The 14,965-nt window shown below is 39.4% G+C and overlaps 1 protein-coding gene across 2 annotated transcripts in view; it reads left to right on the top strand.

Annotated features, from left to right (window-relative positions):
- The first annotated feature begins 11,495 nt into the window (after positions 1 to 11,495).
- Positions 11,496 to 14,965, top strand: part of nlgn2b (neuroligin 2b) — a 59,070-nt gene continuing 55,600 nt past the window's right edge. For both annotated transcript variants that reach the window (XM_040151370.1, XM_040151371.1), the window contains exon 1: positions 11,496 to 11,812. The gene's annotated coding sequence lies outside the window, so the exon portion shown is untranslated. The remainder of the gene's footprint in view (positions 11,813 to 14,965) is intronic.

A 14,965-nucleotide genomic window follows, 5' to 3' on the forward strand; every position in this document is an offset into this window, starting at 1 on the left:
GCAAGGTGTTCTCCGAATAATTACAGTTTATTGTCCCTTCTTCACAGTGTTAGAGGGTGATTGTCATGTGGCAGAGTCTTGCGCAGTATAGAAAAGAATAACAAAAAGCCTCTTCGTTCTATAGGAAATTAAAGAACAAGAATAGAAATGGCCAAAAGCTAAAGCATTTGCTGGAACTGCATTGTTCAGAGTTTACAAAAGCTGGTTCAAACTTCTAAGACAGTGTCACTGATGTTATACGAGGCTAACTGACTGCAAACAGGCTCTCCTGCAGGCTGGGCAACGTCAGGCTAGTGGAAACAGCGTTTGAGTGACAGGGCCCGGGATGGCATACTCAGTGGGGAGCGTTGGGGACACAGGAGAGGATGGGGCCGTGCTTACATAACTTGAGCTGTGGAAGATCGGGGCATCCGAGCCTGAGTCCACACCACAGCCTGGAGAAGAGAGACAGAAACAGAGACAGACAGTGTTTTGTGTGGGCGGGGGATGGGTGGTGGTAATTGAGGGGGTACAGCAGAGAACATTCCAGGAAACTCAGAGGCATAATCTTCTTATCCGTGGCAGATTGGTTCAACGTGTGGTGTGCAGCATGTGCAAGTGCGTGTCTGTGCGTGTGTCCATGTGTGGCTATATGTTTGCGCACGTTTGTTTGTCCTCCTTCACGTCACTCCTCTTCTTCTTTGTCCTTGACTCGCTTCATTTTCTTCCACATATTTGACCCTAACTTTTTCCGCCCTCCAATATACAATCTCCCCACATTTCATTACACACACTAGACCAGGATCCGCTCATCTGCTTTTCGTCCTCATTAGTGCCTCGTTTCCTCTGTGTCGGTTTGTTCTTTCCCCACGATCAGAAGATGAAAGTGACCCCATGTAGAAGGCAGAGCGAAGGGAGGTTTCTCCCTGAGGCTGGTGTTCTGCTGGTGTTCCTCTGCCCCTCGCCATGGTGGGGATGCGTGTGGGGAAGGGGGTGGATGGTGGAAGGGCGAGGTTTCTGCTGATTGTAGGAAATTATACCCTCTAATTTAACCTGCAACTCCAAGAGACAAAGGCCTTGGGGGGGGGGGTTAGGATAAGGAAGTATTTCACAGAGTGATAAGAAGAAGACAGAGAGGGAAGCATGAAACAGGGGGAGAAGATGGACATAGGGGGCATGAGAGAGGATGTAACACTAGAACACGGTTTGGTCTGGAGCCAGTCAGGGAAGACAGAGAAAGAGGACCAAAAAAAGATAGGCAGACACTCAGAAGAAAAGTGGTTCTGAAAAAGCAAACCCTATACTTAAGGATCCCCCAACCAGCTTTAGCGCACATACACACACGCACACACGCGCACACACACATCCATGTACACTTTTACCCACCTATACACACTTTTCATCTTAACACCTTACTAAAGCACCATTTGCCTTGCTGCTCCATGTGTATCCACCCATCTTCCTTTTCGATCGTGGTTTCCCTTTCCTCCTTGATAGTCTTACTCACAGACCGTGACTATCTCCCACTGACAGAGCCACTACAGGATTAGAGAAAGATGAAGAAAGCCGAGTGCAGTCAGCCAGCACCTCCTGCTGTACACGAAACGCAACTGACTCACAGGTCTGCTGCATCCTTGAAAAACACTGCAAGGGCATTTCGTGAATCAGACACTGGCTTTTTCTTTCATTTGCGATATGCAAAAGTAAATTCAGCACATGAATTAATGTGGAAAAAGATCATAACACAGAAGAAAAGCATCTCATTGTTTGTGCAAAACAAAAAATGAGATGCTTTTTTTATGCTTTTATTATCTGTAATAGGATAAACCTCAAAAACTGAATCTCTATTATAAAATGCCCACATCTGCTTTTGAGTCCTGAAGGTGACGTGTAGCTTTGAGTTGTTACATACTGACATCGTATGAGATTATATGTTGCAAAACTGGTGAACAAAGTGAGTAATGAGATGTAGTGCTGAAATGATTAGTCGATTAACTGATTGACAGAAAACTAATTGCCAACTAAATGAATTAATGTTTGAGTCACTTCTCAAGCAAAAATGCTGAACATTTGCTGACACCAGCTTCTTAAATCTGATGATTTGCATCTTTTATTTGCTCCATATTACTGTAAATTTAATATCTTTAGGGTTTTGGACTGTTGGTTGGAAAAAAAGAGCAATTTGTATATACCATCTTGACTCCTGTGAACCTGTTGGCATTTTTCACTGTTTTCATTATAGACAAAATATTTCATCAGCAGTGACAGAAATCATTAGCAGCAGCTTTTTTGTTATGAAAGGAGAGGACAAATGGTGACCATAACATGGCACCACCTAATCTTTTCAGTGTGCAAACACAGCATTAACTGAGTACAGTGAAGCAAAATATTTTAATCAAATCTACTTTACTAATTACTGTAAAGTGATCACTCCCATGGCCTGTTTCCCATCTGTGCTTTATTAAAATAACTGTGAAATATTACACATTGTATATCCGTATTTTATCCACTCAAAATGGATTTCAACTGATTTAAAAGGTCTTTTGCAAATTTGGATACAATGAAGAAACTAGGACCCGGCAGCACATGCAGTGCCCTCTGTGTTTCACATTTTGGATTCCAACGGCACCTTCAAGTCGTGCTCCTCGAAACTAGACAGTTAGACTGTTTTTTTTTTTTTTTTTCACCCAGAGACTGAGACAGCAGAGATCCTCCAAATGATGTTTGCACCAGAGAGCTCTTGTCTATTGAACTTCTCATGCAGCATGTACTGTACACCAAGTGTGAAAACATATTGACACAAACATTTACTACTGCTCCTTTTTTCTACTGCTTCGTCCTTGTTGGAACTCTGTTATTAGTCGGGAGTCTGTGGGAGTGAACGGTGTGAGTCAGTGCTAAGTAATTCAGAGAGAGGCGAGTGTTTGAGAAGAGACACAGAATGAGAAGCTGAACGACAGAGAGTGAGCTTGGCAAAGCTACAGCGTTTCATTGCAGAGGTTTTAAATCCTTTAACATGATTTCCCTCATCCTATTAAAGACATAGCTATGGATAGGGAGACTGTAAAGTGTTACGTACAGGAGGGAGGGGGACCGAGTGAGAAGGAGAAAAAGGGAAAGCGAGAGCGAGAGAGATTAAATGGTTGTTAAATATAGGGAACAAATCATTCCCATTTCTATCTCCAATCAGCCTGTAAATGTTCTCTATATCATCTCTTGTATAATGGGCTGGATGACTTTTCATTATTTTGCTCTCCTCGAATACAATTTCTTACTCCTCACATGGACATCAACACAAACCTGTCTCCCTTGGATTAGGGTTTAGGCATGTCAAAATGTATCTGAAGCATTTTTTGAATGGCACCTTTTTTCTTCACTGCAAATAATGAGGAAAAAATAATAACTGGTCAGAGCAACATCAACCTTTTTGGTTTACAGACGCACATTGTTGCTGCTTTGGAGAGGAATGTTATAATGGCACAAAACAGTTGAAAGTAGTGTCAACCTCATGAAGAGATTGTCAAGACATTTCATGCTTTTAGTCACTTTGCTGTGTTTAAAATACCTGCTTTCCACGACTGTCATAGTATATATTATGGATACGTGGTAAAGGGAGGAGGAATTGTATAGTATATTGGCGTACAATACAGCAAAGGACAGTATAAGACAATATACAGGCCCCATTTAGTTTTCTGTTCTCACACAGCAGATATATGGTTTACATACAGGTGGCAGATTTGCTACTTGAAATGAGTGATTTCTCAAACAGTGGGTCATTGGAGATAGACAAAAGCATTCTTCACATTTTTAACCAGTAAAATCAACGATTGCCAACTGAAATGACAACTGTCGCTGTAACACTGTAGCAGATGTTATCAGCTTTATCCTTAACTTGTTAAGGTAACGTTAGCTCTATGAGTTAGCTGAAAACATTGTCTCCCGCTCACGTTGTAATGTTTCCAGCTGACTCCTTTTATTATGAGAATTCTTCAGAAGGGAACTTTAACACAAACTTGATGACTACATACATGATATAATGCTGAAAGACTGGGGCTACAGTAACATATCCCAGGCAAAAAGTTAGCATCCTCGCGAGTAAATGATCCATGTAGAAGAGTTGTACTGCAGTGTAGGGCTAGTTATGCCTAGTGTTATATATATTATATTTGTTTGTTTTTTCAAGTAATATGTTTTCAATTTTAATGTTGCAGGAGAAAAGTCATTTAGGATGGTATATGGTGGATATATAGTGGGCTATGGTGTGTGTGTGTGCGTGTGTGTGTGTGTGTGTGTGTAGCCATAGATAATAACAGCTTTTTTATGTTTTATGTTAATAATTTCCATTATTATAATATATTAGAAAATAGTGTCCTTGGCTGAGAGTGTGTGTTATGGAATTCTTTGCATCTGCTTTATCTGTTAGTTGGAAAACCTTGTTCTGCACTATCTCCTGTCTAAGCAACAAGTTATCTTTGCATTAAGCACATTACAGTATATTTACAATACTGATCAACATTCATGGTTACCTTTACACAACGACAGTGTTAACTGAAAATCAGGTCAGAGCAAATAGATACAACAGTCATTAGCTGGTTATAGAAAACCAAATAGTGAAAAAAGGGAAAGCGGACAGCTAATAAGAGATCAATGTCAGACTGAATGATGCACTGGCATCTAAATAGTAATTGAGGCTCAACACAAGATGCATGCCTTGCTTTAATGCCAGGATTACACATCTTCTTAGACACAGAAATGGTAGGAAGTGAGGCAGAGAGAACACTTTACCTTTCACCTCCCTCCGTCACTGCTATGGTCTACCACCATATACAACAGATGAGCTATGCAGTCTTTGGCTGGCACCTCTGATTAAGGAAATTCATATATTCTCTTTCCCTATGAGGTCTATCAGGATGAGGACCTCAGCTCCATCGTGGTATCTTTCCAGCAGCAGAAAAGCTGTTAAGTTAATGGGAGTAGACTCTATGTAATTATGTTCCTCTATAAATCAGTATTTTGTATTTTAACAATGCACTTACATAAACTGTTAACTCATTTAAGCTTGTTGGTTTGTGGCTTAGTGAAGTGATTTGACAACTTTTCCAGAGTTTTATTATATACATTATGATTCCAGAGTCAGCCACCTTGCCAGCTTCTCTCATTTCTTGAGTCACAACATTCCTCTATGTTCTGCTCAGACTGTGGTCTCAACCTTGGAAAGGCTTTACAGTGGCATCATGTATTCAGTTCTTACTGACGACCTTTAAAGGTCATCGGTAGGTCATCTACTTAAAAAACAGTAAATGCTGACTTGAATTGTATCATCTTTAAATACTTTAGAGGGACTTAGGTTACACAACTCTAATGTTTGACTTCATGCAAATACAGCGCATTCAAAACAAAAATCTTAAACAACACTAGTGCTGCTTTGAATGCCAAGAGATGCAATATCAACTTGCATCCAGCAGAGTGAGCTGTTCTCCAACAACTGAACAGTTTAAAATGCGTCATCTCTTCATGAATGCATCTGTGAACTGGAGCTAGCTCAGTCTCTGGTGTGTTTCCATGATGCACAGATTTTTGTTACTTTAAGTTACAGCAGTAGCCTTGTCTAGTGATTGTCTATTCATCTCTGTATTTATACTGGTTTATAATTTTTGTTTTCAAAGTATACAGTACATGTATTTTGTCAACACCTAGATTTAGTTGCCTTCAGCTCTATACTTCCATTGTGTGTCCATGTCAGAGGTAGGTTTGTATGGTCCAATGGTCTTTTAAAATGGTCTTCGTTTTGCTTTATTTTTGTGCAAAGGATGATTAGAGTTTAGGTTCAAACAGGTTGGTTAAATTCAAGATAATGTTTAAGCAATAGATTTGTTGGCATTTTAATGTGAAGTTCAACATTTTACTACTGTATGTTATATCCTCTGCTACCGTTACTCTCTTTGTAGTTTTTTGGAACAGTATTTCAGTATACAAATTGCAAAATTTAGCCTACCACGCTTGATTGAATACACGTTGAAGGCATTCATCCAATCCTTCTGTCTTTTCCATGCTTCTAATCATGTACCATCTCCCACTGCATTTCAACTCCTATGACCCAAGGACACGGGAGCAGCATGCACAAGCTTGATTTAGGAAACAACAAGCTTATATCTCCCTGCTGAATTCAAGCCAAACCAGCCTACAATTTAATTCAGTAGTGCAAAGTTTCACTACTCTCCTATCAAGCCAGGTGATGTTGAAAAGCTTGATCTTGTGATGCAATGCAAAGGGAAAAAAAAACACTCACTCCCCTTCACAGTTTCTGACAGAAAAACTCCAGGGCAGGTCCGGTCAGATACTGCTTTGTTGTTGCCGTTAATAATATTCAGTAAGCAGATGATACTTCTGCAGCTGTTGGCTCTTTAATCTTCTCTCTGGCCTATGATAAGTGGTCAGAGCCCTAGGGACCGCAGCACCTCGGTATCTCTCCTCTCATTTTAACATGATACCTGAGATTTGCCCTCTGCACAAGGACTACTGAGAAATGCTTTCCCTCTGTAATGACCCATAGTAAGAAGTTGTGGTTAATAGCCTTCAGCTTAGGAGTGAAATTCTGTTTTTCTGTATTACAATAAGGCTTTTTTTCCCCTTATATCATTACTGTCAGTTATTCAGCTTTGTAAATCTAGCCAGAAAGAAGACACATTTGTCTTGTAAGGTAACTTATCTTTTAGATGTAAAGCAAATTTCTGACACACGATATTCCATCTCAAACCTCTTACAGATGTTTAGGTTTTTTTCTAAATAAACGTTTTGGATAATATGTCCTTTGTTTTTGTGGAACCACAGTTATTCAGTAAACTGTTGAGTTACTGATGTTCTTAAAATTAACATTCCTGTTATCTTTAAATAATAGACAATTGGTGCTCTATTTTAATCGCCTTTATTGAATTTGACAATCATCAAAACAGAAACAAGTAACAGGATTGACTTAACAGAAGCACAAGAATAAGATGAAAAAAAATTAAAAATAAGTTAAATGATACTGAAGTGGCATAAATCTCATTTTCACAATTGGGAGCCAATTAAGTAATTGAAGTTAGAATAAGTATGTTTAAGAAATGCATGGGCAGTTAAAGATGTAGGGACGGGGTAAAATAATAATTCTTCTTGAACATAACATGAAAAGTAATGCAAACAATAAAAACGGATTAATCATTCAGTCTATCAGCAGGAGCATATTAATTTTTCTACAGTAAACAATTACTCTTATGATAGTAATTCTGGGATTTAGTATTCATTTTTGCATAAGACAAAAGTGAGAGACAGTGCAAATGGATACGCAAATACATAATTTAATGTGTCTGCAAGCTAAATCAGGTCAGAATATTGCTCATTTTGTTTTTACAGAAAAATTTGTTCTTAATTTTATTTTCACAGTTAAAAATGTTTTGTTGTAGTTTCATTACTGTACATAAAAAAGGAATGACGTTAATAAGCTCTGATTGTATTATCTATGAAATATGTAATTTAAAACATTGATATGATTTATTTATTTGAGAGTTTGCATGTAACCTTTAAAGAACAATAAAATGTATGAAATTTGATTTGAAATTTGACAATGGATTATATGCCAACAGTGCAGACAAATGGATGATTTGTAGATCCAACCAAACTAATGGCTACTCTTATAAAAGTATGCATTTATCAATCCATCCATCCATCCATTTCCTGCTGCATATTGTGGGTTTGGGTTGTGTGGGCAAGCAGGCTAAGTAGCCCATACTTCTTTCTCCTCAGCCACATCTTCCACTTCCTGGAGCATCCTGTAGAGTTCACAGGCCTAATGGGATTTTTTGTCTCTCTACTGTCTTGGTTCTGAGTGTTTTTCTGTATGTCTGGGCTGCTAACTTTGCTCCTGTGAGAGGAGCTTGTTTTGGCCGCTTGCTTCCTCACTTTATTATTATTATTATTGTTATTATTTTTTCAGTTACTACAGAGAGCTCATGACCATAGGTGAGAGCTGCAATTTTGGAACGTAGATCTGCAGCTGCGGTTATATGCACACGCATCATGCAAAATTGATGAACACGTCGTGCATTCATCTTCCTTCATCGGTTTGGGCCTGTTAATTCTCATTGGGGTATTTATATGGAGCATTTTTATTCTGTTTGGGCTTTTAAACCGATTAATTCGAAAATAAGGGTCCATCTAAACGTACCTACTTTTGACATCACACCAATTCGCCTTTGGATCTCATGCCCAATTTTACCCTAATATACTTAAAATTCTAATTAGGGTGCCCAACCCAAAGGGGAGAATCCACCATTTTACAGTACCAATGTCACAGTTGAATGAAGCCAGCAGAACTACATCATCCACAAAAAAGCAAAGAGGCAGTCCTGAGGCCCCCAAACCAGCTGCATCCTGATATTTAGTCCCTGAAAATCAAATGGAAAATTGCAGGTTCAACAGATCTGGTGACAAGGTACAGTCTAGTAAAGACCAACACCCATTGGGAATACATTTGACTTAGCCTACTTACTGGACTCCTACTGGGCTCACACAGTGGTAATACAAACAGGGGGACATGGAGATGTCCTTTAAAAATCGAACCCATGGGTCATATGTGCAAGAAGCTTATTACAACCCTTAGTTATATTTTATTGTTAGGTGACCTCTAGTGGTTGTAGTTAATATGATGGGAGCAAAGGCGGAACTCAAGTGACATAATATAAAGAGTGACAAAGTCCGCGTTAGGAGGTTGGGTGGATGCATTGGTCCACAAAACACAGAGCTTTGACACTAGCTACTGCTGTTTGTTTCCTGTATGAAACCAAGGCAGTGTTGTTTGTTTTATCCACAACTATAACCATATGTTCACAATTGTAACCATGACAACGAAGGTCCTCTAACCTTAAGGAAGTACTTATTTGAACCCAAACCACGATCTTTTACTATACTAAACCAAGTAGTTATTGTGCCTACACCTTACCAAACTGTGACCGGTCCACAACCTTAGCTGCGTGTTTATAATGATTACCATGGCAATGAAGATCTGGTACACCTGCCACTGGTACACTCCTACAGCTTATATTTTTTTTACCATGAGGATGAAGGTCCAGTATGCCTGCCGCTGGTACGCTCTTATGAGCTGCATCTGAGGGTAGGGACAAGCGGCCTGTATAGTCGTTTAAGTTGGAGGACTTATTACAAACAGCGATCCTGGCACCCATATTTCAGCGCAATCATAAGCCTTCTCAAAGTCTACCAAGCACATGTAGACTCCCATGACTGCTCAGGATCCTTGAAAAAGTACAGAAGTGGTCTGATATGACTATAGGACTGTCTCCTGAAATAGTGCCTCTCCAGCAGCAGCCATACCAGACCTTCACTGTCACTGTGACAACAACAAATATGTGGTTAAGCTTATGGAAAGGTCAAGGTTTGGTTAGGTGTAGGCATAAAAACTGGTTGGTTAGGTTTTGGAAAAGATTTGTGGTTTAGGTTAAAGTAAGTACTTCCTTAAGGTTGGAGGACCTTCGTCATCATGGTTAAAATACTATACAAGTGGTTAAGGTTGTGGAAGGGTCAAGGTTAAAACAAACAATCATGATTATTGGTTTCAAACAGCGTTCTCCTGTGTCCAAGTCCTATGTTTTGACGACCCATCCATTCAACCAACCTCCTCCTAATGTGGACTTTGTAGCTCTATATACTATGTGCCCTTACTTCCTTCTTTGCTCCTGTCTTGATTATTATGGCCACTAGAGGTCGCTTAACGATAAAATGTAACTACGGGTCATAATAAGCTGCCTGCAAAGACAAGACAAGTATTCCTTACTCCTTTACAAGCAAACATACAATTCAACAAATAAGGAGAATAATGTCTCTAATAACTGACATATTTCACATTTTTGCACGTTCTGCCGACCCGCTGTGCAGTGACTAAAGGATTCTTTAGGTTACACTAGCAGTAATTTGTAATTTATTAAAGCTGCTCTAATCAATATTTTTTATATTAACAATCAATCAAATGACTGCTTGTAAGTGATGTACCCAGAGATAATTATCACATGACTCCGTTGTTCCCCTCAGCTCTACAGTGTATTCTAGCATCTTTTAGCTCAATGTTTTGATTTTATGGACCATGACTATACTGTTTTGGTTCATTCTCCTTGCTCTCATCAGTTCTGTTTCCAGCCCTAATCCACACTGCATGCTACCGGACCAGCACCACTTGATAGACAAAGTTTGAACATAGTAGGCCATTTAACAGCTGAAGAGCCAGGTATTTTCCACTGGAGTCGGTGGAGAAGAAAACAGAGCTAAATGGAGAGTAATTATTGGACTTGCATTGATCAGGTGGACACAAATGCAACTCTAAAGCCGACTGATGATGTTGCTGTATGTTGGCTGAATGTGTAAATCGACAACTGTTTGCTAACAAGTTAAAAGTTTATGTCAGTGATGGGTTTCTACTTTGTGTTTAATTAACACATACTGGATTGTGAAAGGAAAAAATACTGAAAGTTACAGGGAAGCATGGGCATATTATGGAGAATCGTTTTGTTGTTGGTATTATTATTATTGTTATTGGTAGTAGTAGTATTTTTTGTATCTTCTAAAATTACTAGCCTACCACTGCTAGTATTATTAAATTTGAACGCTGTGAAACGCGCCCATGCCTGGCGCCAAAAACTTGAAAAAAAAAAAAAAACTTAAAAAAAAAGATTAAAAGACTGACGTCAGCCTTGTGCAGATCCTGATCTAAAAACAATCAAAGCAAAACCCCTACCCTGTGTTTCAGATGCATACTTATTTTCACATGACGCTTTCAGAAGCAGCGCATGGGCGTTGAATTAGGCCTATGCGTCGCACCTCCTCGTCATGACAACTGGCTGTGTGATTGAAATATTGCAAGTGGTGTCCTATAAGGGAGAGAGTCGACGAGACCGCACTGAGAGAGAGAGAGAGAGAGAGAGAGAGAGAGAGAGAGAGAGAAACAGAGAGAGAGAGAGAGCTGTTGAAGCAAAAGCCGCGGGATCTACTTCAGCGCATGTATCGGGCTTCAAAATAATATCACAGCATGCTGATATTGAAAGCTGTTACGGTTCTGTTCTGAAAGCATGACGGCCAAACGGAAGATCCCGTTTCGCCGTTTCTCAGACTGAGCCTCCGCTTTCTGTCAGGACCATCAGATGCCAAGTCAAACCAAGAGAGCGAGGGGGAGAGAGCACCACGCAAGCGCGTAAAGAAGCGATTGGACACCTGATTTCGTGGGGTGTCTTCAGAGCGCTATTTCACATTATAAGTCGAACAGTCTGTTGTTTTTGAAGGCCCCTCGCGGTGCAGCGGGGCAGATACCGTGGATTATTATCGGCATGGACAAATGGGGAAAAGAGGACAGATCACTGCGTTGACTTCTGAAGCAACGCGCAGAGTCTTGACGCTATAGCGTTACGCATTTATTTTACTGTGAGTGCTCCCCCCCCCCCCCCCAGTTTGAATCATACTCGCTGCTGCATCTCAACATCATAAAAGTCAAATATCTGGGGCCAAGGAACAGAGCAGGGTGTTGTCAAAGAGGGATGAGAGGAGGAGGGGGGCACTATGAGGTGTGCTTTTTTTGGAAGAGCCGGAGAAAGACGGACACCGAGAAGGTGTACTGATGTGCGAAACCCTGCAACGCGTTGCCCTCCTGAGAAATAATTGCGATCAGGGAAGAAATGGCCTAGTTAAAACATCATCGGCACACCGACCGAGGATAGAAAAGAAGAATCGCGTGTAGATGGACGGGCCACCATCGTCGTCATCATCGTGATTCCGGTGTTTGCATCGAGTCTTTTAGGTAAGCCATATGTTCACGACCACCTACTAAACGTGACTAGAGGTTTTCTGTCTGTCGTGGGTTTTATGTGTTCGCAATCTGTACGCTTTGGTGACTTCGCACATTGCGCAAGTTGACCATCTTGACGCACTGTCAGAATTGGGGAATGAGATTTCAATGTAAATTCTCATACCACTTTGTTGCTATAGCGCGTATTTTCTTCCTTTCCCTGGGAGCCTTCCATTGGCCTTGCCTGTTGATAAGCTGTCACATCTTAACGGGATCAGTCCACTTCTTGCGTTCAGCATCAGTATTCTGTCATTTTAATCATGCTGCTAACAAGATGATATTCATGGGATTTAATTGGAATCAGTGGTACTGGCTCCTCTTCTGAATGGGGCTCTAGTTGTGTTGTGTTGTGTTGTGCTTCTCTGGTTGTAAAGGTATAGATTATTCTAATAATGTCTTTTATTACATGCTTTAATGACTGCTTAATTAGACACACATGCTGCTTTGGTGTAATATAACTAATCTCAACCAGAGTGTGTGATAGGGCTCAAACTCAGAAGATGTCCTCGCTCATGAACAGACCCACAACAGCTCTGAGACACACACAGTATGCACAAATCACACACAGACACACAAAGCCTGTGCCCTAGAAGATGCAGATAGGATTGTGAATTAAATGCACACACTCTGATGATCCAGGGAAGGCTCCATTAATATTCAGTGGTGGTTGGGCATTGCTCAGTTAATGGCAGACAACAGGACCTCTGTTCTGACAGGTCATGGATGAGAAATGGTATATTTTCATTTTTAGGGAATAAATGTGGTGGGCTTTTTTTTCCACGGATATTGTGCCTGTAGCTACAGAGGAGTGACATTTAAAAGCAATTTGTAGGAGAAGAAGTATTACTCTTGTTCATGTATTGTTGAAATAGCTTTGATTGCTTTCGTAGGCCGGCATCACATCCACCTGGCTGCTGGCATTTGGACACTTAGTCAAATACAACAGAACATGGGTGAAGACATCGAAGACTTCCATGGGCTTCAAATATGCCATGCATCTGCATAATTCAGTCCATTTTAAACCTAATGTTGTCATTGCATATAAGAGAAAAGACATAGTATATAGAGCAAAGAATGGAGACCAAATACCAAAATTTGGCAGAAATATACCCAGAGCCCGAAATTTAAGCGTTTTTTCTGAAGCATTTAAAACATTGAAAACCTTTATTCCTTTTAAGATCACAATTTTAAATGATCTTTTTCTAAAGTTTGTTAGTCCATGTACCATTTTTGTCTGTATTGCATTTTTTTTTGTCTCTGTTGCATTTGTTTTATTTAATAGCAAGTGGGACTGGACGATCTGGTGGCAAATTTATTTTATGGATGACCCTTTTCCTTTACCAAAGAATGCAATGCAGTGACATAATACACCTAATATAAACAAACAAACAGGAGTTAATGCATGAATTTTAACTGTTACAACTGGTTTTCAGGCTATTTTTAATCGTTAAGAAAATATAATCTCTTTGCTACCTTTCTCAGATTACTGTGTCCAAAAAACTTCAGTAAAGGGCCGATAAAGCTAATATTGTGGTTACCACTCTGTTATTTGGTCCAGAGAGAAAATAGAAAAGATAATGCAGTAAAAAAGAAAGAATGGCTGCTTAATGGATTGGACGACAATGCAAAGTGTAAATTTACAATCCAGAACAAAAGGTGTTAAGTCTTAATGTTTAATGAAGTATGTTTGGTTAATATGTGAGTGAGGAAGTGTCCAAAAATGTTCAATGTGAAAGGCCCAGCATTTAAAAGGGGTAGTCACATAATTTAACTTTCATATTGTACTGTCACAGCTTTTAGTAACTGTGGTCTTTGCTTGGTTAAATTTTTGGTTAAAGCTTGATTGTGAATTGATTGTCTTATTATGGGTCTATGCAAGTAAAACAAATGAAACACTTGAATTCCTCATTAAGACTTTAATATGTGACATGTCAATTTTTCATCTACATAATTTCTTTCTGCTGCTAACAGATATAACAATGGCTCAGTGTATGTCGTGTATTGAAGTGTATACTGTATATTTTATAACAGCAGGTAACATATAGCACATGAATTGGCAGCTGAAATGGCCCTTTAGTCGGCTCTTTGATGCTGTGCTGCTGTGTGGATGAATCAAATCTTTCTATTTAAAGAACAAAATTTTTCTATTGCCCAGAGTCAACAAGCCTTGCCATGAGACAGAACGAGCTAATATGAAAGTACTGTATGTTAGCTCCCCGACCTGCAGGTCGCTGTATGCTGTACAGGCATAGGCTGCCTGCTACAACCACAGGATGTGCTTTATAAAATTTAGGCGGTAAATTATGGTAAACAGAGGTGTCATTTGTTTCTTCATTTAACTATGGTAATCAGAGTAGAAACAACAGTAGGAATAACAAGTTGTTCTGCTCTTGTTTGGGTTATGGATTCATGTGTTTTTACTGGTTTTAAGTAATATTATTTGCACAGAAAAGTTGCATTGAAAACAGTAAATATGCAGTGACTTTTCAAAGAACAGCTGCAATTTCATTTTATTGTCCTCCTACTGTGCCTACATATTTTACCTCAGCTTCTTTACCTCTATTTCCACCATTTACTCTTAATTCCACATTCTTTAGTTTGGCCACTATCGATTTTAAAAGTATAGATACTAATGTCTCAGTCTTTATAAATTATGTTATCAGAGAATCTTGTCTTCTGCTTTAAAACAAGTGTGTCCAAGTATAAGTTAAAAACTCCTCACACCAAAAGTATTTCAAGCTGTACCGTATCATTATACTGCCATCACATTAAAAGGCAATGTTGAAAAAAGTGGGCTCATAGCAATGACACATTCAGAGTTTGGTAAGTGCAATGATATTAAATATTCTCATATAATTATACATTCTCATATAATGCAGTTGCTTTCAAAGTGCCTCTGATAAAGTTAAAGTAAGAACAGCAGATCCAGGCTGTGCCTCATAGAGGATGTTGGCGAGATTTTCTGTTCTTGGTCAAACATTATCTTGGCAAGTATCGCTGGTGAAGTCAGCTTAGTATTTTATAGGAAGTCTGATCTTTAGAGCGAACACTCGTATGTCCATCCATGTTAGAAATTTTCTAATGGAAGCTAAGTCATACAGTATA

Source organism: Xiphias gladius, chromosome 17 (genome assembly GCF_016859285.1).
Source record: "Xiphias gladius isolate SHS-SW01 ecotype Sanya breed wild chromosome 17, ASM1685928v1, whole genome shotgun sequence".
Taxonomy (NCBI): Eukaryota; Metazoa; Chordata; class Actinopteri; order Istiophoriformes; family Xiphiidae; genus Xiphias; species Xiphias gladius.